At 35.9% G+C, this 26,332-nt stretch overlaps 1 long non-coding RNA gene across 1 annotated transcript; it reads left to right on the forward strand.

Moving 5' to 3' along the window:
• On the forward strand, nt 1-25,550 carry LOC107142893. Its single transcript, XR_001503615.2, has 4 exons — nt 1-122; nt 1,065-1,217; nt 23,489-23,662; nt 25,093-25,550. It is a non-coding gene; the product is annotated as an uncharacterized LOC107142893 (long non-coding RNA).
• Nucleotides 25,551-26,332: the final 782 nt, after the last annotated feature.

Here is a 26,332-nt window from a genome sequence, read left to right on the forward strand (position 1 = left end):
AGACTTATGAGTAAACTAGTGAATGCACGTCTTCGTTAACTCATAAGAAAGGTGCTTAGGATGCAAAGAGGAAGAGCACCTATCTCCTTCAGGAGTGGGTACTGGAAGGCTACCTGGATCAGGTAATGCTAAAACTGATGTTGAAAGTTGAGTAACATTTATTAACATAAAGTGGTGGGGGCACTTTATATTTTTCTTTTTTCAAGAGAAAGAGAGCTTGCAAGAAATGTACATGGTTTGCTGAGGAATATTGACTAGAAATATATTCCAGGAGAAACAGCAGTAGGTAAGATCTTATTTGTCGAGTACTCTGCTAAGTACATACCTTAATTTATTTAAGTCCTCCGGCACCTTTTTGAAGCAGAGGCTTTTATTTCGAACATTTCATTTTTTAAAACATGAAAAAGAGAGACAGTGAAATTTTGTTAAAAAAAAGAAAGAAAAGAAAATAGAGTCAATACACCACCTGATTACATAGACCAGTTTCATTCACCACTTCCTAAGTGTTTGGGAATGAGACATAAAGAATTAAACTGCATCTCCCCCCAAACAGAGAACAGTTTAAAGATTTTCAGTAATGCAAAGTTGTCACTAGATTTTTCTATGCATAATGATAATTAGATATTTGTATACCATATTTAAGCATATGAAAAATGAGTCCCAAGTAAAGGAAATAGTTTTAGAAATATAGAAAATTTAACATAGTAGAGTAGAATCTATTTGGCTTAGTTATAAATGATGTCTAAATTCATTTATTCACAGGAAATTCCCATTGTAGTAATGTTTGTGAGTGAGGTGTGCATCTATTTAAGAATATTGAGCACATTTTCAGATTTTGTACTGTGTGTATGCACCAGTTATTAAGCTTTTTCTGTTTGTTTGTTTTATTTTGTTTTGTTTGGTGGTGTTTTGTTTTTGCTCTGCAAGCTCTTTTGTAATCTGCTTTGTAAAGTTGAGTCTGTTTCTCTATAAGTCATGCTTGTCTATTATCAGCTAGATCTGTTAGATCCCTGGTAGAAATATCTGGTTCCAGTCTGAAGCAACCTTTTTTTTGTGGCTCCCAGAACCAGCCTCACTCCATGCCAGCAGAAGTACCAGCACCTTAGGGGTCCATCTGTTCCCCAGTGTCTCAGTAGTGATTCCCATGGGGTCTGCTCTCCAAGTTCTTAGGTTCTCAGTACCACGACCTCCTCCCTCCCTCCCCAGATCTAGGAATGGTAAGAGATCTTCAGCTCCCTATCTCTGTGTTACCATAGTGCCTACGTTAGGCATTTTCCATTTCGCAACTTGTTATATTAAAATCAAAGCTTGATTTTTTGACCAGATTCTGATTTATTTTTAACAGAGCAATGACAGTATTTCTGTTACCAACAATACATTTCTGAACTAAAACAACAACAAAGCACAATGAGTAAAACAAATCTACAGCCTATTTTTTCAAAGAGCACTTTTCTTAAGAACTCACATCACATTCTATTTTCTCTATTAGTAATGATTAACTAATTAAATATATTGATGTACTGACTAGAAAACATTTCTGTCATCTTGAACTTTGTACTGGTTTTTTGATTTTTATTTTGTTTCAATCAATGAACCATTAAATTTGTGTACAAATCACCCAAATTCATAAACCAATTCACTTTCTTCATTTGTTCATGTTCAAAAATACTTGCAAATAAAGATTATTTGGTTTGGAATTATGCATAGTAAATTTGTCTTAGGAGATACTTTAGAGGATAAGAAATGTTATTGAAAATCTTAAAATTATAACAGATTTTGAAGTGACATTAAACTAAATGGATAAACTTCAATTGAATAGAAAACTGGTCAAGACATTAATAAATACTATTATTTAAACATTTAAACTATTCTGGGAGAGTTTAAAATCTATAGTAGAGAATCTTGGCTGTCACAGAATAGAACAACAGAGGCACATGAAGCTTCAACAGAGTTATGAAAAAGCAACTTTGTTATGCCCATTTTAACATTTCAAAACTTGATAAATAAATTTATAATTTATATACTTTTTCAGTGTAGTACTTCTCTATTTTTCTTCAGAGAATATTATTAATTTGCTGGTGCACTTTGTGTTATAGGCATCTTTGAATTAAATGTGGTAAATAGGTATATACACATATACATGGATACTTCCCTCATTTCTGCATACATTTTTAATATTGATTACCTACTTGCACTTATTTACTTCAAAATATTTTTTATTTATTACATTTTGTTGATTTAATCCACTAGACAGACATTGTAGTTTCTGCTTTACCTAATTAAAAAAAGTGTTTAATTCTCAGTTGACAAAAATAAACTATACATACTTTATGGGGTACCATGTGATCTTTTGATATATGTTGACATTGTGGAATGATTAAATCAAGCTGATTAACATATTCATCACCTCACATACTTTCCATTTTTGTGGTGAGGACATTTAAAATCGAAACTATTTAAGCAGTTTCAAAACATGTAGTACATTATTATTTATAGCCATCATTCTGTGCAACAGATCACTGAAGCTTCTTTTTCCTGTCTAGTTGAATCTTTCTATTCTTTGACCAACATCACCCTTTTCCCCATCCACCCTCCTCCCAAGGTCTAATGTAACAAGGATTCTCCTCTCCATCTCCAGGAGTTTGACTTCTAAGGGTCCAAATACAAATAAGCTCACACAATGTTTGTTTTTCTATGCCTAGTTTACTTCACTTAGCATAATACCTTCCAGACTCATCCTGCTGTTGCAAATGACATGATTTCCTTCCTTTTAATGACTGAATAGTATCCCATTTTATATGTAAACCATGATTTCTTTATCCATTCATCCACTGATGGCTACTTAGGTTGCTTCTTTACCTTGACTATTTTGAGGAATGCTGCAGTGAACATGGAGTTTGGTCATCACTTCAACATATCGATTTCAATCCTTTGGTTAGGTCCTCAATGATGGGATTGCCAAGTTATATGGTAATTCTGTTTTTAGTTAAGGAACCTCAATACTTTTTCCATTTGGCTCTATTCATTTACATTTCCATCAACAAGGTAGAATCATCCCCTTTTCTCCACATTCTTGTCAACACTTATTATCTTTCATCATTTTGATGAAAGGCATTCTAACAGTGTGAAGCAATATTTATTTTATCATGGTTTGGATTTGCATTTCTCTCTTGATTAGTGAGCTGAACTCTTTTAAAATCTACCTATTAGTCAATTTATATGTCCTCTTTGGGAAAATATCTATTCAGGTCCTTTATCTATTTTTTAATCTGATTATTGGTTTTCTTGTTAAGTTGTTTGAGTTCCTTATGTAGTTTGGATATTAGTACCTATCAAATCTATAGTTCGCCAATATTGTCTCCCAGTATGTGGGCTTTCTCTTTAATTAATGTTTTGTTTGAAGTGCAGAACATCTTTTGTTAAATGAAATCCTGTTTGTTTTCGCCTTAGTTGACTATGCTTTAAGGGCTGTCGCCAAGAAATCTTTGCCCAGGCCAATCTTGTAGAACTTTTCTCCCATGGACTTTTTAAAGTAATTAGTAATACATACCATGCTATCATTTTTCTACCTTGGTATTCTACAACACTAATCTAATCCTACTCAAATAAAGGGAGAAGAAACTTTAAAAATAAAATAAAATATTAAGGATAGGATATAATTTTTTGTTTGTTTTGTGGTGCTGGGGATCAACCCAGGGCCTTGTGCATGCTTGGCAAGTACTCTACCAACTGAGCTATATTCCCAGCCCCTAGGATGTAGTTTTGAGGTATTTACATATGTAGCTTTCTGTGAAGCTCAATTTTCTATAAATGTATTTTCCCTATCCAGTTATTAAGAGTTAAGTTCTGAAGTTAACAACGCAAAGTGAAACTTCGGATGAAATGAGATAAAAATGATAGTAAATGGAATTTGTAATATTTTCTTCCTTCCCCTAAGGATTTTCAGTTTTTCACATGTCTCCTGGGCCACATGCATCCCACTTTGGAGACCACTATGTTGTAAATATAATGAAAATGTCAGTATAATTATTTCTTTTTATACTATGACTCTAGTATTTACATTAAGATTTTGAGTTACATATTAATTAAACATTGTTTTTGAAAACTCATGTAGCAGAAAATTTTGAGATAAAGGCAAGTTCAGATTTAAAAAAAAAAACAGTAAGAAGTTAGGAAGTGATCTCAGTTTTCTTGAAAACTAAAATCCAAAGTATCAAACTGCATGAAAACACTGGATGTGAAATAAGCCTCAATGGCATGCTTAACTTGCTGTAAGAGAATAAGGGGAAAAGAAAATTGTTCTGCCTAGAGGCTCAGAACAGAGTTCAAAGATAGGAGCCTTAGCATCTATGCAGCTAAGCTCAGTCCATACACTGGGCCAAGTTGTAGGTAGGCAGTACATGCTAAGACACTCCTTATCAGAGCCATGACATTTTTATTTTGTGGAATAATTCAGAGGACACAAATATGTTAGGATCACAAAGTATTTTTAATTATATTGATGTCATAGCCTCTAGATAAACCCTGTGAAGAAAGTAAGGGAACTGATAGAATCAGCCCAGGAATCAGCTTTATACTTTATTAGCAAAAGTGATCCATTTTCTCCTGGCACCATTTAAGAGTCTTATCTCAGTTTCAACCTGTCCTATTCATGTGATGATGAAGGCCACCATGATGGCAGAGGACATGCCTAATGCCTAAAGAATTAACCTGAACTTCAGTGTAAGACAGTAAAGAAAAATGAAGAGTTAGCTTTGATAAGGGGGAGAGTTTAAGTAACTCTGAATGTATACTATCCAGTTAACTGTCACATTCATCTAAAATTTCAACTATAGAAGGCAATGGACATTTTCATGGATTAGTAAGAGAATGGAGAAATCAATTTAATTATACAAATATTTGTGGAATAAAAAATAGGCAAAGAATTCTGATTAATTCTGTGAGAAAGATTTGACCTTTTCCCTAAGGAGCCTGGAATTTAGAGATTAAAGTAGGCCTGCCTTTATCTATAATCCCAGGAGATGTCAGTTTTAGTATTTCATCAATATTATTCTCCTTGGTCATAAGCTAATATACTCAATAAAAATATTGAGAAAGAGAACAGCAGGAAAATAGTCAAGAGCAGTCCAAAAAAGGTTGAATTGAGTCACAAATAAACTTAGTTATCCTGAGCTCTACATCTTTAAATTTTTCAAAAGTTTTCTATAATTTTTGTTACCTCCTTGTATATTCTTGTGATAATCCTCAGTGGATTTGACCCAGTTCTTGTCAATTAACAATCTTTTACTTAAACATTGTAAAATGATTTGCCCCTGTGATCACTCACTTTATGGACAAAGTTATCAATCAATGTTATTCCTTCTGCTCATCTCTCGAAATGTGATTTTTTTTGCCCCTCAACTCTTCTTGTACTTAGAACCTGATTTTATGGAAGCAGATCAATAACAACCCATATTCTGTTATCTGTAAGAGAATAAAGAACATCAAGCCTTGAATTAGAAGGGAGTTATCAATTTGCTGGTTTCATCTAAATTGTTTGCAGATTTAAGTAAGAAATACAATTTGCATACAGCAGTGAAAGCAGCTTCTTCTTTTGTATGAGTTTACCACTCTCAGTCCTTTCGTTTGCCTCTCAGAGCACATCTGCCTGCTTTTCCTTACAAGCCCAGCCCACTTAGTGTTAATGAGAAACTCATGTATGTCCTCTAGTCTAAAAAGTAGGATTTGGAACTATTTCTCCTTATAATATGAAGTACATCATTCTGGGCTCTGGGCAGTATTATTTCCTTTTCTTATTGATGACTCTGGTTTGTAGGTGGTGCTCTATCATCCAGAAATCTTCATATTTTAGTATCATACTTATTATGAATCCCCTGGTCTTAGAATCCAGTGAGCTATGTTTGATTTAGTAAAAAATGGAGCTTGTTATACCCCAGTGAGATCCGTGAGAAAGGTGAGATTTACAAGGAAAAGGCCTTTGGAAAATGCAAATCTTTTTCTTGGTCTTGCAAGTGATTCTATTTGGTAAATGATTAAAGCTGGTCTGGGCAGCCAGCAAACCCAGGGTTGATTTATAGCCTCTAAAAACAATACCTTAATACCTTCAGAGATTTCCTCCTAGAAAGCTTGGCCCAGAGGCATCCTTTTGATTGATCTAAGCCCCTAAAGAGTTGCTTCAGCAGCAAAGACTTGTTGTGTTTCTTTCCTAACAGACTTTGACATTTTATAGTTTTTTATGAAAATACTGAGTGCCAGTAAATAGGGGTCCTGTCTGGATGACAGACATGCTTTGTCCCAAAGCAAAACTAACTGTTTCCCTGCTTGACCTCACATGGTGCATTATTTATCCAGTCAGCTGTGTCAACAGCCATTGCCCACATGTGCTCCTGTCCTAGAAAGAAAAAAATGATGGAACTTATACACGTCCACTTTTTGGAAAGTGACAATTTAGCAACAGGGATAATAGAACCAATATTATACTCCTCATCAAGTATCAAAAAATTAAAATTACATTAAATAGGTGTTATTTTGGAAAAAGCTTTTGAATCTTTTATATTTTAAAACTTTGCATAAAATATTTTTTCATTTGATCCATGTAAAATTTTCAATCTTGCTCCAGGAAGAGGTATAATTTTGAGATGTTTCAATTGCTTCCCCCACCCCAGGAGATTCTTACCACTGGAACAGGTTTCTTTGCATCATTGTCTTCCTGCATTATACAGAGTTATTTATTTCACCCTGTAGAACATGACCTATATCTAAACAAGATCATTTTATTTGGTATTGTCTATAGCAGATTCTATCTCAAAATAATAAGTGCAAGTATATCTCCTATTTTAAAGAAGAACAAAACAGAAGCTTTGAGTATTTGAATATCTCACTCATTTCATTAAAAAAATAAAAGAATGGAATTTTAACACCATCAATTTTCTGACATCATATTGAAAGCTCCTTAGTTCTATGTCAAACTGACACTGACCTCGGGAGCAAAAATTCCTAGTATGTGATCACCACAGGCAGAACTTGTGTCAGTTCCCAAGAGTTGCAGAAGGAAGAGCTCCACTTCAAAAAAGAACTTCAAAGACTAGAACTACCAAGAAATGTCTTTTTTTTTCCCAGAACAATGTCTGATAAAGTGGAGATGAGCAATAAGAGACTGGTTGAATGGAGCAGGTCATCTCCAGATGAAGTGAGATTCCGTTATTTTAATTCTTTATATGAAAATGTACAGCTCTTCTGGAAGATGTTGGAGATGGAGCTTTTGCATGAGAAGATAAAATTATATGAACCCTGAGTGCCTTCCAAATTTGTGATCTAATGAGTGTGTGTTATATGATTTTCTAGATATTTTAGATAGAATAAAAGAAAATGGCGTGGGAGAGAGCTGAGAGTTGGAGGACCTAATTGGCAACTACTTCCAACACCTAGAAGTAAATAGACTACCTTCTTATAGATCTGCCAATCCTGTATCATGAAGGTCATCCTAATCTTGAAGGAAGGTAGAAGGGGACATAATCCCAATTTATAAAAAGAAAAGCTGAGACAATGATTGAAGTGACCCAGTCTCCCATAATCACCCCAAATGGATCATAATTTGCTTTCCCACAAATCCCCCCTCTCTATATTGACACATAAAATGTAATGAAAACAAACACGTAGCCTTCCAACCTCCTAGTGCCAGATTTCCCCAGCCTCATGCAAAAACTTATTTTCCCAATAGAATCCTCTGGGAGCTTTCAGAGTTTGGAAACCAAGTCAGCTATCAGTGTGCTCAAATGGGGTTGAGATAATCCTCAGCAAGGAGACAATTTGGGCAACAAAGAATCAGTGTTCATTCTTCTCCTCACATCCCAAATGTATAACATACCTGTTCTTGTGTTGATCAAGACTGACATTTATTCTGAGCCATTGAACCCTCTCCCAACAGAAGAGGATCTAGACTTTTTCAGTAAAGTGAATTAAGATGGCTAGTTTGGCGTGGATTATAAAGTACTGTATTTTTCTTGCTCAACCAATTCACTCACTGCTTCTCTTGTATTCTGTTGTTTTGATTAAACTGACTCTACAAAAGAAAAAAAAATCTCTTTGATTTAGACTTTTGGAAAGAGTCATCATTCCTTCTAACTTGGGCCTAACTCCAAGGAACTCCCAACTCGTTAGCAAATAACACACTTCCCTTTAACTGTTACTACTGCCAGCCGACTGTGTATGTCTTGATCATGATTGATTTCCTTAGGATCATGCTATAATTAAAATTCCAATTGTTGAGAAACAGGCAGGGAGATTTCTTCTATTGACTAGCAAGATGCTTGATGTGGGTATGAAGCTTTCTTAATCCTAGGGAACTTAGTTCCCCACAATTGCATATATCACATAAATTCAGAGCTAAAGCTCAGGAAATAAAATCATGGCAGGAATATGCATACCAGTATTAAAAAAAATTTAAACACTGGGCACTATAATAAAACTGAACTTCTGTCTGTGGTGGCTGTGTGGCTATCATCTGCATGCAGCTGAAGTGGGTGTCCATAAGACACATGCTAGTTCATCTTCCAAGCAATTCGCAGGGGAAGGAGTCTGAGGGAGAGGAGGGGCTAGAAGGAGACAGGGAGAGAGAGAAAGGAGCAAGGAAGCAGAAAGAGATGAGAGAAAAGAGAAAGGGGGAAGAAAGTTTTCCAGAATGAATACTTTTTAAAAGAAAAACTAAAAGTAGATGATATTTGGAGGGGGGGAATGTCTGTTCATTTCAATGAAACAATAAGAAAACACACTTTTACAGTATGTGAATCTCTATTCCTATTGATAATCTCAGTTTCTTGTTGAATAATGTACATCAGAAAATTTATGTAGTAAGAACATTTAGAATGTCAAAAGTCTGGTCACATTTTCTTAATATCTTCTCTTTAAGATTCTCAGAATAAAAAGTAAAGCCAAAACACAAAAGACTAGCTCAGCTATGTGTATGCACAATTCATCTAAACATAAATCTTTTTAGAAAGGAGACAGGTCCAAGTATACCAGGAAGAGGAAGTGTGTATTTGTGGTCTAGGGGAAGGAATCTGAAGCCATAAACCCTGGGTTCAAAATCCTAGGCCCATGCCTTTTTCACTGTGACCTGGACAACATACTCAACTTCTCTGTGTTTCAGTCTTTCATTTATAAAACAGGATTTAGAAAAGCACCTCCATCATAGGGTTACTGATAAAGCTCTATGAGATAATGTATGTATGCAAGGTTTAGAGCAGAACTTGGAAAATACCACATACTAAATGTTAGATTCAAATTTTAGTTACTATTATCAAGGCAAATATTAAAATGCTTTCAGGTTCCCTCTCCTTTTCAATATAACGTGGAATATTTAAAGTTTTGTTGTTGTTGTTGTTGTTGTTGTTCTTTTGTTTTTGCTTCTCCCTAATTTGTTTTACTGTCTCTTTCAAATATACATACTCTCTTGGTGAGGAATCTTCTGGTTAAATTCCTTCTGACATGAAGAATGCCATTTCCAGATAGTACCCAGTGATTGACAGCAGAAGTTCAGGCTCACCACCCAACCTGTCACTCCTACAGCAGGAGAGCTCTGGCCACACCTGGAATACAGAAGGCTTCCTGTCAAACATTTGGAAATTCTAGCTAGCTGTAAATGGCACCTCTTCCTATCAGGTGTTGTACTTCTAATGAGATTTATGTATATGTATGACTTTCCTTCCTCAGAACCTCATGTTCTTCATAACAGGACTCTTCTCTGCTTCTCTATCTGCCACCACACTGGCACATTGCTGGCCTAAAGTAGGTGTTTAGTGAATACAAGTTGCAGAGCATTCATTTGTTATGCTCCAGAATGGAGAACCCCCAGTGGATGGATTTAGACATACAGGGCATCTATATCTTTTGCCACGATGCTGGTTCAAAAGTTCCAAGTGGCACATCCTTATGCCAAAAATGCCCATATTACAGAACTGCCACAATTCGGTTCCTGCACACCTAACTCGATTCACTCAACAACTCTAACAGTGGTCATTTATTAATTCCATACTAGGTGCTAAGCATTTTTTTAAAGAAGTTTAGCTCCATTATCTCACTTACTACTCAGCATTTATGGGAGCAAGACAATATTATTTTGGAGATGGAGAAGGGAGGCTCAGAATTTTAAAGAAACACATTCAGTTTAGCAAGTAGTGAAGATGGAATCTGAATCTTCCTATGCCCCAAAGACTGACCCCAGATTTCACTACTAAACCTCCCTCCCCACACATCCATAGTCATGCCAATCTCTTTCAGAAATGTTCCTTTTTCATTCCTATCCCCATTCTTCCATTGTTCCTCTAGGATTGAGTCAGGATGTCTTTGTGCATTTTCTTTGATGTATACTGCCAAGGAGATTCCCCAGCATACTCAGGCCATATAGGGTTTCACATCACCCTAAACCTTCTGAACTATGTCATGCCTAGTTAAATATTCTCAAATATAGTTCATGTATATTCTACTAACAGTCTTGTTTGATAGGCATGTCTCTCTGGAAACATATTCTTCCTCTTTAACATGCGGTCCAGAGATAAACCCATATTTAATACTCAGTACTTAAGAATAAGTGGATTTCTAAAGTGTAATTCAAGTCACTAGACCCTGAATTCCATTATCAAATAGAAACTGGTAGAATCTTCATATCCACCACATGCTAACACACCCCACACTAAGTCTTCTTTAGCATCAGTGTGGCAAATCTCCATGACAGCCATTGATGGTATAGAAGTGGACTTCAGAGTTTAATGAATGGACTTGTATTAAGCTCATCAGGTGTGGTAGAGCCCAACTGTGTAAATTCTGGAAAATCTGCAGAGATTTAAATTTGTAATGTGAGGATATGGGGCTTAGAGTATTTTAAACAGGCATTACTGAGAGGCATGTACAAGTGATGGGTGTAATTCAGTATGATTACATACCACCTTTAATATAATGACCCATAAATTTCCATGGAAATGAAAATAAAAGGACAGTTAGTAATGTTTGGAGATTTGGTATCTTTCCCAACATCCATTCTAACCTAAAGGATTGGCAGGCTGGGGATGGTGCAATAGTGAGGAGCCACGATGAGAAAACTCCACACCCATCTTCCTAGAACCCATTTCCAAAAGTTACTTAACAACCCTGTCTTCAGTGTTTGTTTGCTCTCTGGGCTCCAGTAGTAAAGGTCTGAATTTTGCAACTGCAACACTATGGCATCCAGTGTGCCTGTCAGAATTCCCTTTAGCAATTAGGATATAGTTTACACGCCTTCTGGGGGAAACTAGGGAGCATTGTCCAGAACAAGCTCTGGAAGTAAGGAGGGCAAAAATGACTAGATTCAAAGTTGAATAATTAAAATCAAGAATTTGCAAAACAAGCTGCTCCATGGTGGAAATGACTCTCCAGAAGATTTCATTGCTTCTGGAGAGTCATCTCTCTGCTATTTTATATCTAGACTCAAGACAAGGACAGAGGGGGTTTCTTTTCTGCCTCTACCCAAAAATTACTCACATGAGAAAACAAAGACAGAATAGAAATCCAGATTTGGAGTCTGCTCTGCAACAAGGTTGACACATACTTATTCAAGTTTCATGTGGATTTCACAAAAAGAATATAAGCCTGCTCAAAAATGACAAATGATCCTATGTCCAAAATCAAACAAAAGACAGAGGTGCAGAGGGGAGACCCTGACAGCTTTGGCTGCTCCCCCAAGCACACATATGATGAGGAGGATTAGGTCAGGCAAAAGCCCTGGTCTAGTGTGCTTGCTTCTGAATCCCAAGTCAACCTGGAGCCAGCATCTTCTACTGCCTATTGTATACACTCAGGTCCATCAGGGACTTTATGCTACTTAAATGGAAGATCACATAGGGTAGGCTTTATCCAAGAAGAAAAAGAGTAGGATTTTAGTGGCTAGAAATCTCTAAGGATTAGAACAAGAGAATAAATAAGCAGGCAGTTTGAAAAATGGCCTGTGGGTCTGTGCTTGACATCCTGTCTTCATTTAACCTCTCTCTTTGGGTCCCCCTCTTCCCAGCATCATTCCTCCATCCCTAGGACAGCTCTGCTCACAGTCTGTACAACATATTTGAGATCAAATAGCAACCAAATAGAAATGATGCAAAACTCCATCTTTAAAAAAATGGTTGCAAATGACTTGAGTGAAAAAAATAACAGCTGTAGCAGGAGAGGAGTCAACCTAAAACTCACTATATCCCAGGATGGAGGCATTTTTCATTCTATGAGATGAGCTGCCATTTCCTCTATGCCATCATAAGTGGCCTATGCCCTAGGAATAGGTTCTAGGCTCTTCAAAAAGAAGATTCATTCCCATTCTTGCCTCTTGGTCTTTGTACTTCATTTGGTTCATTTTGGTTAACCTTCCCAGTGTTTTATACTCCACCTGGAACATGGATGCAAATATTCTTGTTACTAGAGTCCTGCTATTTCAGAAAAGCTATGTCTACTCCAGTGTTATAAACATTTCACTTTTATGAACATCCAAAGCACAAAATATATTGTATAGAAGTCCTTTGCTTTATTGTGTTAGAGGCATTTTACATTCTCATGGGATTTAGGAAATCTTGCTAAGAAAAACTGTAAAATGTTTTTTTTTTTTTAAATTTTTAATTCTTGGGGCTGGGATTGTGGTGCAGTGGTAGAGCGCTTGTCTAGCACATGTGAGGCCCTGGATTCGATTCTCAGCACCACATAAAAATAAATAAATAAAATAAAGGTATTTTTTAAAGAGGTATTGCCATTTATGTTTAAAATTTTTTTTGAATTCATAAAATATATATAAGATTACAATAGAAACCAATTATATAGAAATACAATTGACAAAATATTAAACAAGTTTGTGACAATATATGATTCCTTATCAATGCACTTAGAAACAAGATCTAGCAGCAAGTCTCATTATAATAAATTCAAAGTAACAGTGAACTTGAAGACTTTTAAATAGTTACAACACCGTGGTGTAATATAACAACACTCAAAGTCTAGTGACAATTCATAGGTATTATTTAAAAAGCCACTATATGGATTAGAGTGGTGAATTTTTCTGCACTGATAACAGAAAATTTTTAAATGCTAAATTTTAGTTAGAGGTCAATGAAAATTTCTGAATTCTATCATATTGAAAGTCCTTGATTTATAACTTAAAGGAATCTTTATCACATATCTTATCATTGAAACTAGCTGATTAAAAATCAAGGAAACTAGACACAGCTTGTTGTTTATAGTTCCATTGGAGAAAGGATTAGTTTTCAGACCTTGTTGGAACTAAATAGAAAGTTGTTAACTAAATAAAATAAATACCAACTTATGCATAGTTAAAATGTGCCCATCCAACCACAAGCATTACAGAGTTAGTTGGTTTCACTTTTATTTGCCACATCTGATTTTGTCTTGTAATATATCTAATATTTGCATACCTGTCTCAGCAAATTGTGTTTTCTTAAGGGTGAACTTTGTACCCAGTTATCTCTGTTCAGATAATAAGATCTTATAGTAATGCTACAATAACAGTACATATGTGGAATGGATTAATATAACATAATAAGAAAGAAGAACTGACAAATTTCCCAAGAGAGAGTAAAAGGAGCCAAAGTTTGATGCAAGACTTTGGACTAGAAATTCTTAGAAAATTAATATGAGTAGGAGATTTAAAGTTCAATGAATGTAGTTGGGGACTTGCAAGATGATGTTCTCCCATTCCTTTCTATATTGCAATTACAGTGCCTTCCCCCTTTAGAATACAACAGAATTTGTAATGGTCTGAAATGTGATAAAATATTAAACATAATAGTACATCAAATCAGTCTTGACAGCTGTAATATATTAGCCACATTTCCATGTATTTGAAGAAACATGGTGGAATATAAAACACTGGGAAGGGGAAAATGTAGATTTTCCCCTTCATTCAAAAGGTAAAAAGATCAGCTAGAAATGTTTTCCTGTGTCGATTTCTCTGTTCAGATGATGCACTTTCTATTATTATTTATGCAAGGTTCAGGCAAGAGTGGAATTCTAAAACCTAACAAGAATGAAGATTGTGATACATCCCTTATATATTCAATACATGTTTCTAGGGATATACATTTATATATGTTAAACTTGTAGTGTTTAGATCCCATGCAAATCATTGGGAAGCTGGAAATAAAGGTCTAGAATTTTGAAGATCATAAATCAGGGAGGGATTTGCATGTTTGTTTTGCCATACTAAGAACAGGGTATACCAATTGGAGTTTTTGTAAGAAAATTGTTGGGAGAATTGTCTCTGGAATTACATAGACCAAGTTTATATTTCTACCTACCATTTATTAGATAAAACATGTAACATACTTACCATGACATCTGGATCATAAAAAGACTCACAGAATATGAATGTATTATTACTAAACCATTGAATGAGATCATAGGTTGTGATATTTTACAAATCTTCCTTTCAGAAGTTGAGCAATGAATTCTATGATGAAACAAGCAACAACAAAAATTAATAAACTTGTTGTGAATACTATGGAGAGAGAATGTAGCAGACCAGACAAAATTATCCTTGGGGAAGAATCCAAGAGTAACAGAAAGGGAAACCAGAAGAGGATTTGTAGAAGGGAGATTGGACAGAAGATAGAATTAAGATGATGTGGCAACATTCACATTGTATGGAGGTGAAAGTTTTAAGGAAAATTAAAACAAATTTTATTGAATTGAGTAACTTTAAGAAGACTGATAAAAGTGCAGTTTTACTAAAGTCCTGGAAATACCATTGAAAATGTAGGAAATAGAGAACAAACTTTATGGCAATTATGAGAAATGGAAGTATCAGACAGTTGATGATGGGTACAGTCAGGCCTCAAAAACTCTCACTATGTTGTTTTTGCTTTTTATCTTGAGACAAAGTTCAAAGGCAAGACAAACCTTTAAAGAAGGGGTGGAGATGACTGAAGATACACAAAAGATGAGATAATTGATGAAGCGAAGTCCCGAGAGGAATAGGGAGAAACTTAATTTAGAGTCAAATTGAAAAGTAAAATTCAGGAGGAGGGACATATTTTTCTATGAGTCAATATAAACTGAAAAATGGGTGTAGTTAGAATTAAAGGTCATAGCTGACAATCAAAGAAGCTCATACAGAATGACCTGAACCTATTAATTGAGATGAATGAGTAAAGATGCAAAGAAAAGTCCAAGTACCACTATATTGCTTAGCCCAATAACCAACCAGAAAGGCTCAACCTGAGTTGATCTGAGGCCAGAGAAGCTGGCTTGGCATGCAGCTCTCTGGAAAGATAGCAAGCACAGAGGCTGAATAAGAATGGTGAGCAAGTGAAAGAGGCCATGTCTGAAGTAACACTTCACATTAGAAGAACATTCTAATTGGCCAGTAAATGATGCACCTTTCAGGGTTTATTAAGTCAGACTTTGACTTTGCCAACTTCATAGTTGAATAAATTCTAAGAATTAATGCATATAAGCTCTTTTGGAGTTTGAAGTTAATGTCATTTGACCAAATACAAGAATAGTGTGATAGAAAAAAAGTTATTTTAACTTTGACTTTTAGCATAAAGAAACCAAGATTTGCCAATTCCCAATATGAAATCCAGCTTTTCAAAAGCTGAAACTCATTGGACTTCAATGGAATTTTGACACTTACGAGTAGAACAATTCTAATTTCATCCGGTTGCTCATTCCTTTACTAGCATTATGCAGCGCTGACAGAGTGGCCACATTGCCCAAGAGTCCCTTTTTCCTCAATGCAGATGTGTTTCCAATTGTGATCTAGAAAAAAAAATGAATATTTCAGATTTATCTATTGTTTTCTTTTCACAATGTGACTAATTCAAATCATGGTCAAAATTTGACTCGCCTCTGAGACAAAGAGTCACATATCTGCCTTATTTCTCTGTCCACAAATAATTTCTCTATGATTCAGGAGGGATTTTTTTAAAACATATTCTCCTGTAGCTAACTAAGCACCAAATGATATCTACATATTTAAATACACATCTATTTCATTATTTCATCCTTTGTGACCTAAGCATCATATTTCACCTTAAAGGAAAATGCATTTAATTACATGCAGTATATGTAAATATGTGCATTTGTTAAGTTTTATTTTACAGAGCATCTTCTTTTTCATCTTGGAAAAATAACCCATGCTATGAATACTCTTTCCAGTATCCTTTGTTTCTTAAATGCAGATAGAAGCATTTATTTTTGGCACATCTCTGGTCAATCAGGTGGGTCTCTGATCTCTACAGAATGCAGGCTGGAGTCCTAACTGTAAAATGCTAGGACTTATTAGCATCCATATAGATTGCTGTTTTTAGAAAAGCATAGATGATAGAATGGGTAAGGGAGTGGAATAGAGTAAAGGAAATTAAAGGAAAACTAACACAGACCAGATGTTAGATGTCAAGTTTCCACTCTGAGAATAATAAATGTAGGCACTGGGTGGCCAGATGAGGTTAGAAAGCATGAATACCAACTTAATTTAATAAACAATTAGATGTTCTTCAGGGAGAAAGCCCGTACCGAGACAAATAGTGATTATAAGGAATCACATTTTCTTTTCTTCTCTATCTGTCCCTTAATTTGGGGGGTGGGGGTATATTTTTAGATGTAATCAGGATTCATAATGACCCCAACCTGTCTGAGCTTTAAACATTCAGAGACTATGACAATGAACAACCAATATTTCAACATTATCATTTCTTGGTTCTCCTCTCAAGGGAGGGTTTCCTGGCTCAAGAGTCCCAGAGGAAAGAAGAAAATAGAACACATGGGGAATTCAGCATAATTAATACAACCTCATAGACTCAAACACTATTTTTTCTGAGCATGTGCTATGTGCCCAACAATGACTGGACTCATTTGTCTGTTTTAAATCTCTTAGATAATGCTCAGAGAAGCTATATATGGTCATTATTACTTTTGGGAAAAATTGAGTGCAGATACTCAGTGTGATCTGATGAAGGCCATATTTCTAAGTAGCAAGTAAAGATTTTGATCACCAGTCGCAGTACTCTGAGCCCAATATGTCACCCTCTTCCACAGGTCTACCGTACCACTCATGTTAGCATTGGGTTAGTTTCAATCTTTCATGAAGTGAAAAATAACCATCAACTAAGTGGCTTAAAACAACACACATTTATTATCTCACAGTGATTTAAATTAAAAATCTGACTCACTTAACTAAAATTAAGGTGTCAGCCATGCTGGCTTCCTTCATGGAGTCTGTAATGAAAATTCATTTCTTTGGATTTTGTTATGGTTTGGATATGAGTTGGCTCCCAAAAGCTCATGTATGAGATAATGTAGGACTGTCAAAGGGTAAAATGGTTAGATTATGAGAGCTATAACCTAATCAGTGCTAATCCACTCATAAGGGCTAACTGGGTCATAACTGGGCATGTGGGGTATGGCTGGAGAAGGTGGGTTATTGAGGGTGTGACTCGTAAGCAGGGGCAAAATAACTCTCTCTCTGCTTTCTGATTTCCATCTTCTGACTTATTATCCTTTGCCACGCCCCCACCATGATGTTCTGCGTCACTCAGGCCCGGAGCAATGACATTGGCCTGCCGTGGACTGAACCTCTGAAACTGTGAGACAAAATGAACGTTCCTCCTCTTCTGGTCACAGAATCACAAAGCTGACAGAAACAGGGAATGGTCTTTTGAGTGTTCTTTGTGTTGTTTCAAAATTATATTGCTATTTTTTTCCACTGTTTTATGAGCTCTCTCAGATAAACAGGATCTTTGGATCCTCTGCCAATGATGCCATCTTCCCCCCATTTGCAACATTAGCACTGAATCACACAAAATCAGGAATCAAATGCTATAGTTTTTACATTTACCCTATCTTGCTTTCCATTTATGTTTGTGTCTTTTGTTATCTCCCCACTTCAATTTGTGATTCTCTTACATTTCAGAACATAGCAGCCTCCTAATTGTGCCAATTTCTACCTACAGTTTTTTTTTTTCTCTCAAATCATTTCCATTCTTTCAGTCAGTGCAAATTGAATTGGCCTGTTTCACAGATCTAAACATGCTAGAAAATCTTTTATATTTCATTTTTGCCTACTTTATTTAAAAAGAAAAACTGGTCTTTATCAAAATCCACTAAATATGTTAACTACTGAAATAGAGCAGTTTATATTACCCTAATAAACTCTGGATGCCTTGTTTTCATGATGTTGTTTATGTGACCTCTTTGCTTGACACAGTCTCTCTGAATCTCTTACATTTGAAACCCTCTTTTATAATTCGTCCTCCTTAAGTCTTAGCTTATTTTCCTCCCAGATCTGTCCACACCCTCTCTCATAATGTGTGTGTGTGTGTGTGTATGTATATGTATATATATATATATATTTATATGGAGCCCTGAACCCATTCTTCCCTGTATCATGTCAGTCAATCTGATAAGAATATAAAGTTCTTGAGGGCAAGGACTCCATCCTTCATGTGTATGCTCTGCACAGAATCCTACACAGAGTTCTGGGAAATTAGGCATTGGATAAATGACTATGGAGTTGCATTTAAAAATTTAAGCATTTACACTGAGCTAAGTTGAATCAAGAGTAAATTGTGAAAATATTAAATATTCAGATATTCACCAGAGAAAATACTGCAGACAGAATTTTAACCCTCAGAGGCCACATTCAGGAACCATTTGGTCCTTTTCTAAGAATCATTTATTATTTTTGCAGCTGGGGAAGACTGAGAACATGTTCTGGGTGAAGAGATCACCTTTTTTTTTTTTAACAGATCAGTGCCAAGCTAAAATAAATTTTATAAAAAAAGAAATATTCCAAAGTAAACTAGGAAATAATGAACAGAAAATGTCTTTTACTTTGTACTTATGAGTTTATATTCTTAGCAGTGATCTTTTTTCTTCCACTAGTTTGATGTCTTTTGCTACTAGGAAAAAATAGGCACAAATCACATGGTTCATCCTCAGATGCCATTTTTCTTAAATTTTGAACTCTGGAGTGAGATTATCTCACATACTTTTCTACAAGAAAATCTTTTCTCTATTCCTATTAGTATCCAAATTTTGAAAAATTTTTCTACTTGTTTCTCATGCAATAATAAACTGGTGTTAACAACCATTTGTTGTAAAAACAGCAATATTTGATGACATGGAATGATAAATAATTGAAACTATTGACATTCTGGTATACTTACACAGTTTATTGAAAATATAAAATAGCATTTCCAAAATCCTGGTCCAGAAGGATGCTCAGATTGTAAAAACATGATATAATGGCAAACATGAATCACTGTGGCCTTCTTAGGGATGCAACATGATCATTAGCATTTTAAAGTTCCAAAAAGTGGTACATAGAAGAACTGCGTTAAAACGCTTTCATAACCAAGTTGCTTTGTCTTATATGACACTATAATTTTCAATGGAAAATTTAGTAACATTTATAAGATACTAAGGATCTGTAGATCTATATCAAAATAAACATAGTTTTAGATAATAATGGCACTAAAATGGTACTGTTTGAAAAAAAAGAGGAATTCCTTTCTTTCTCATGGGAGAACTAGTCCAAATGGAGGCCTTTCATAGCTACTGTAGCTGCTTTGGTGTTTCCTTATATCACTGGCAACACAAACTGCTATCAGTGTAGTGCATTTTAGTTTTGTTTGTTTGCTTTGTTTTATTTTGTTTTGTTTTGTGCTATTAGGGATTTCATGAAGGGGTGCTTTACCACTGAGTCACATCTCCAGCCCTCTTTATTTTTTTATGTTGAGAAAGGTTTCACTAAATTGCTTAGGCCCTTTCTAAGTTTCTAAGTCTGGCCTCAAACCTGGGGTCCTCCTTCCTCAACCTCCTTAATAGCTAGTATATTCTATCATTTTAACATGTGACCTTCCTCTTTATGTTTGCATTTGATGACTATATTAGTACCTGATCCCAGATGAAAGATGAATAAAAAGACACAAAAATAAGAATTCTTTCCTAAGAGACTTTTCCAGAATTACCATTAGACATTACCACTTTGGTACTTGATCTCATGGTTAGATTCAAAGGTGGAGGGAATATATAGTCTTTTGTGTTAGGTGGACATATCTCCAGCTAAAAATAGAATTATTGTTAAGGAGAAAGGACAAATAGGATGTTATGGGGGGGTACTATCAATATCTTCAACAGTTACTATAAATCTAAAGTGTCAAATTAAATTACTGTTCTGTTGATTGGCCCTAATTCTCCAGCTTCTCTTTAGTCATGCATTCTGGTATTCCTTTCTGGTGACTCTAGACTTTAGTTGTATGCATTGCTTTGGACAATGGGATACATTTGAACTTGTCACAAGTAGCGGCTTAAAAAGCACGTGTGTGTGTTTTTACCTCCTCTTTTTAACTCTTGACACACCATGAGAACAAGCCCAGACCAGTTTCTTGGAAAAAGAGAGGCCAAGCAGTTTAACCCTTGTCATGCCATTTGATGCCCTACAAGAGTGAATTGTTTGCCACCTGACATAGAAGTGTGAGCAAGTGCAACTGAGACCAGTCCCATGTAGATTAGATGAGCAAAAGCACCCATCCCTCTCACAGGCTTAGGAGACTTAGGGAAAATCAAATGCAATTGTACCATTAAGGTTTATGGTCATTTGTTATGTGCCACAACTAGTTGTTGCAAACTGATTAAAAAAAAAAAAAACAGCTATCCATGTTAATTATCTTTTCCAATGAAAGTAGCTGAGGCATTTACTTAGGTCATGCTTGAAAAGCTGAGAAATAATGAAGGCAAGAATAATTCTAAAGTGAAGAGTATTTGCGGTGGTTACCCATCCTCTTCCCTGTTCCCTCCTTGCACTCAGTACTCCTGTGTCCATGTTGATTCATGCTGTTAAGCTAGGCCCCAGCCTCACAGAAGCTCTTCAAACCTATGCACCATGCTATAGTAATTATTTTAATTTTACCTAACCCTCTCCAGTCCTCCTGTACTCCTCCACTCAGATGGGAAGCAACTTATTAACCCAACAAAATACTCTCTTTTAGTAATTTTATCGAACCAAAGGTTTATCTCCATACTATCATCTCATGTATGACTTAGGCAATGACTTTCAAGCTACAAGATATTTCAGAGTTTCTCACATAGTTCATCTATATGTTAATTCCTTGTTGAATTTGAAGGGTTTACATTTGCAAAATATCCATAAGAAATTATTAAGATTGTCTAAAAGAATGTTAAGTTTTATTAACATCACCGCTGTGGAATGACCAAAATTGGAAACTGTGACATTGTATTCCACTTTCACTCATTTCAGAAAGACAGATGTCTACTAAATATATGTATCAGACTATGCATCCTTGCTAACTGAATGTGAAAAATTAATAAAACTATCCTTTCAAATGAAGACAATCATTAAACAGTTTTTTTTTACCTTGACAACTAGATGATATCAGAATGCTTATAGTTTCAAGCTATTCCATCCAACAGTTTCTGAAATAAGTATAGTGCAGATAGCAAGGAGTATGAAGATGGCTAGCTGATGGCATGGGGTCAGCTGCTCAGCTATGTCAGGTGACTCCTGGATTTTCTTAGCCTTTTACTTATGGTTTGGAATGACTGCTACAGATTCAGGTATTACACCCATGGGTTTTAAGGTAGAAGGAAGGAGGAACAGTTCCAGTGTAGTCTCCAAACATTTCCCAAGAAACCTCTTGGAACTGTGCTAAAAACTCCCTGGATGACGGACAGCCCAGGTGATATCACACCACCTTCTCAGGGTGTTGTAAAGATTAAGTTCATAAGGGAAATGAAGAGCTCAGCAGACTGTTTAAATACATTGTAAGCTTCCCAGAAGAAGTGTTATGAAACCTTAAAAAAGCAAACAACAAGAGAAAAAACAAACCAAAAAATGGATTCTCAATTGTATTATAGTAATATCCTTCACTGTATTGAGTAAAAACTAAATGAAAGAACTTCAGAAAAATGTATTGAGTTTCTACTATGTCAGGTATTACTCATGGATTTGGGGACAGGGGGAATAACACAGGCATAGTGTGTACACTCATAGAGATCATTTTCTGTAAGAGAAATAGTTAAATAACAATTGGCTTCCAGGACTGATAAAACTGTGAAGAAAGTGTTAGTTAGTTAAGTGGTAGAAAGTGATTTGTGGTTACCAGAGGTTGCCAAAGATAACAAAGAAAGATATCTCTGAGGCAAAGACAGAACAGTTTGGGGAGAAGTACAAACAAAAGGTTTAACTAGGAAAAGGAGGTTGAGCTGAAATGAATCTCCTGTGTGTGTGTGTGTAGAACACATTTCTGCCATTGCCCCGAAAATCAATACATATGATGAAGTAAAAAGAAAGATGAGTTAATATGAAAGGAAACTATTTTTATATTTAATATTTGGGTAGAAAATAATGCATATTATTGATGGATGCTTTAATCAGTAGGGTTTATAAGCCTCCCAGAAGAAGTGTTATGAAACCTTAATAATGATCATGTCTTCTATTTGGAGAACAAAAAAAAATAAAAGGCCTGCAATAGGGCAGAGAAGCTAATGGAAAACTTCTGTGCTGTTCTAGGTAAGAAATGTAAATGTCTTTTAGCAGTGGGAGTAAATGTAAGAGATCAGGGTCAGGATGTATTTTGAAGTTACAGGTTCCTAGATTTGTTGAGCTGTTGCATGTGTAATAGGAAGGAAGTAGATGCCAATGATGATTCCTAGATTTTAAGACAGAACAACTGGGCAAAAATGGGGAAAGAGTATAAGAAGAGTTGCTTGGGGCATCAGAAGGATGCCCTTCTGTTCTTACCGAAATAATATTGAGATGCTTATTACACTCCCCCAAACAAACATAAAACATTTGAATTTTTACATCTGTCTATGCAATAGAGTTTTACATGGGAGATAAAAGTGTAAATAATGTTATTAGTTTTGTGTATTATCTAATGATATAGAATATCCAGAGAGATAATGTAAATAGAGAAAAAATGGCAGAGGACAGAGCCCTGGAACACGCAAAATTTCACTTAGATGAGAGGAGAATAAGGTAAGGAAAGTTCATATAAAGGAGAATACCATGAGGTGGAAGAGGGTTTGGGTTATGACAACTAAGGAAAATGTTTCTAAAGTGAAGGAATCAATCATTAATCCATAAATCAGTATGTGAGTTTGGGTAAGGTGAGAACAGAATGTTAGCCATGGGTTCAGACAATAACGCTTTCAATAGTGGCCTAGGAAAGAGGTATTTTAGTGAGATACTGGGATTAAACATCTGATTGGAGTGGCCTACAGAGGGACCATGTGGCCAGGAAGAGAACAAGAGACGGCAGGTGATATGTTGAAGGGTTTGTCAGGTGATATATTGAAGGAATTTTTTTGAAACTCATTTGGAATTTGAAATCCTACTAGAAGAATCCAGAGTGCAGTTGTCATGATTTCTTTGCATGTACGTTCTTGCTGCTATTGGTATTTTGTTTAAGCCTGTTCACAGGGCATACTTTCATACCCATAGGAATTCCCAATTAGGAAAGGAATTGATGACACAATAAAATGAAGGAAAATTGTTTTGCAGTAAATCTCTCTTCCAAAGATAATACCAAGACAAAGATGGACTTCTTCTCACCTGTATTTTATAATCAACCTGTCCAGGCTAGATATATTTCATATAATGGAGAAAACTGATATGGTAAGTTGGATTTCAGGATATGGTACAAGAGTTCAGACTGACTTGTCTCTATGATGCCCCGAAATTAATGATCTGGAATTGATAGGAATAATGTGTCCTAAAAGAGGTTGAAGAGACTCCAGAAAAAAGCAATTACTTTTTCAGAAGAAAACATACAGGACTCACAGAACAGAAAAAAATAAATTAGAAAGATCATGAAGTATTCTACACTTCAAAACTACTCACAGGAACACAAAGTGAAAAGGCAGCTGTGGTTGAGATGGTCTTAGTCATTAATAAATGATAAGAGGGTCAGCAACTACACAAATGTAGGCAGTGATTGGTGACAGATGATTAGGTTCCTCCCGAAATCCATAATGTGGCAATAAATAAGAGGACAAAAAGAAATATAATCATGGTCAATCAGTGAAAAGCGAAAAGAAAACTGAGGAAATAAAACCTCTTGGAATTCTCTTTACCTGAAAAAATAGAAAAAGCTAAGACTAAAGGGATTTTCCAGGCACTATGACACAGTCTCATATGAGTGATTTGTGTAAAAGGTCAATGACTTGAGAAGATACTCTAGCCCTCTGATCAATTCTGAATAGTTAATACACACACTCCCCTGACTACATTGATTAGGATGCAAAGGATGTCCCTTGATTTGTGACATAGCTGTGTCACTTATTAGCAGCCCAAACTGCAGGTTCTATTCAGGATGCTTGCTCCAGTGACTTCTCTGTAATTTCTAGTTAAAGACACAAAAATGTTTCAGTATATAAATTGATGGAATACTAAAATATATTTGGGAAGGATGTGAAAATTCATTAACAAAGTTCTATTCAGACCAATTTGGTTGATAATTTTATATTCTCAAGTATTTAAAGAAACTTCCTGAGGATGTTTTTTCTGTTTAGTGTCTGTGTTTTGTAATATTTTTTTAGACTTCTGCAATGCTTTCAACTGTTCAAACCCCCAGAAAGTACCTTCACATGTGGACTGGCTTTAGACTCGGCATCCCACAGGGATGGGTAGGATGCCCATATTCTTCCACATATTATAAGCCAGAAGCTTCTTCAAGTTAGGAAGTACTTAAACTTTTTAGGCCCAAAATGTGCCTTCTAAGGATGGCCTACAGAGGACCCATCATCCCATTAGAGAAATACTGCACCTCGCCACACTTGAACTCATTTAAAGCATGTCCTTTAGCAAAATCACTATAAAATATTACGGATCATGAATTTCAGCCAAATTGATTCCTCATCCTCTTTTACCACAATGTTGTGTGTGTGTGTGTGTGTGTGTGTGTGTTTAACACAGAGCCCACTGGTTGCCGGAGACGGCTCCCACTCCTGCTGTATCAATCTACACAAGTTGTTCGTCACCCCCCGGTTATTTTGCCGCAGCCGGACTGCGGCAACTGGTGACATAATATTTGTTTTCTTTTTCAGTCTCTCAACTGACTGATGAGTAGCCAGATGAATATTCCGGCCTCAGTTTCTCAGCCTTTCCTCTGAAGCCAGTATCAGTCATTGAGCAGCTGGTTTAACTTCCCTTCACTGTGACCCACACACTCTTTGCAGGACTGTCCTTTAGCAGCAAGTACTACTTCATTGCCTGAAAGGAAAAACTTTTTGCCCACAAAAGTCCCCATCTGTCAATATGACTGACTCTAGTAACATTTCTGGTAAACAGTGGCCCCTAGACAAGCTGGGGAACCGTGCATATTTTCTCTGGCATCTGCAATCTTCTGCCTCTACACAGAATGTTCTACCCCGTGCTGCCTTCTGGACGTGGATTCCCATGGAAGAGTGAGGAGTGCCAGAGCCCTCAGAGCCAAGCGTGGATTTGCCAATTCATGAAATCAGACCTTTTCAAATTGCATAAAACTTCATGTTATTTCAAAGTACTTTCACGGTTGTTATATTATTTCCACAATAACTCTCCTGGATTACAGTAAAGTAGACATTACCATTCTCATAAAGATGGAGAGGCCATGTACAGCTCTCCATCAGTTTCCTTATTTTTCTTAATGTCACCAGTATTCTTTCAGAGACCCTTGTTGTTCGTTGGGAGTTCAACTATTCTCTAGCTTTCAGAAGAATCCTGTCCCCAGGATTCTTTCTCCATTTCTGATACTAACCTTCTAGAACACAAATTCTTCTCATATATCTCGATTACTGCCACAGTTTTCCAGATGTTCTTCCTAGCTATGTCCTCTTCTCCTTTTGGGTTGTGCTCAGAAATTAGAAAATTATAGGAGATTGATCAAGTTTTTAAAAAAATATTTCAAAGAAAGGGATTTCCACATTGGTGTGTCCCTGAGGAATAAGACATCTAGCATCACTGGAGGCTGGAGCAGAAGGTAAAGGGTCCTATGAGATGAAGCTAGAATTCAAGTAGGGAGTAGGTCATGTAGATATTTATATCTTATGCCAAGGAAGGCTCATCCCCAAACATGGAACTTATCCAGAAAGCAAGCACACTTAGAGCTTTGTATAAATGTTACAGTCAAATATAGATGCTCAAAAAATTATACTCAGGTTATAGAGTGAACCTATTAGCATATAGGGAAAACAGCATCATGCAAGGAATAGGAGATCATTTGGAAACCTATGTCAATGGTTGAGCCAGGTCATGGTATTCTGGATTAAAGTACTGGCAAGGGGATGAATAAAAGTGGGATTGCTT

Source organism: Marmota marmota, unplaced genomic scaffold (genome assembly GCF_001458135.2).
Source record: "Marmota marmota marmota unplaced genomic scaffold, marMar, whole genome shotgun sequence".
In the NCBI taxonomy this organism is placed as follows: domain Eukaryota; kingdom Metazoa; phylum Chordata; class Mammalia; order Rodentia; family Sciuridae; genus Marmota; species Marmota marmota.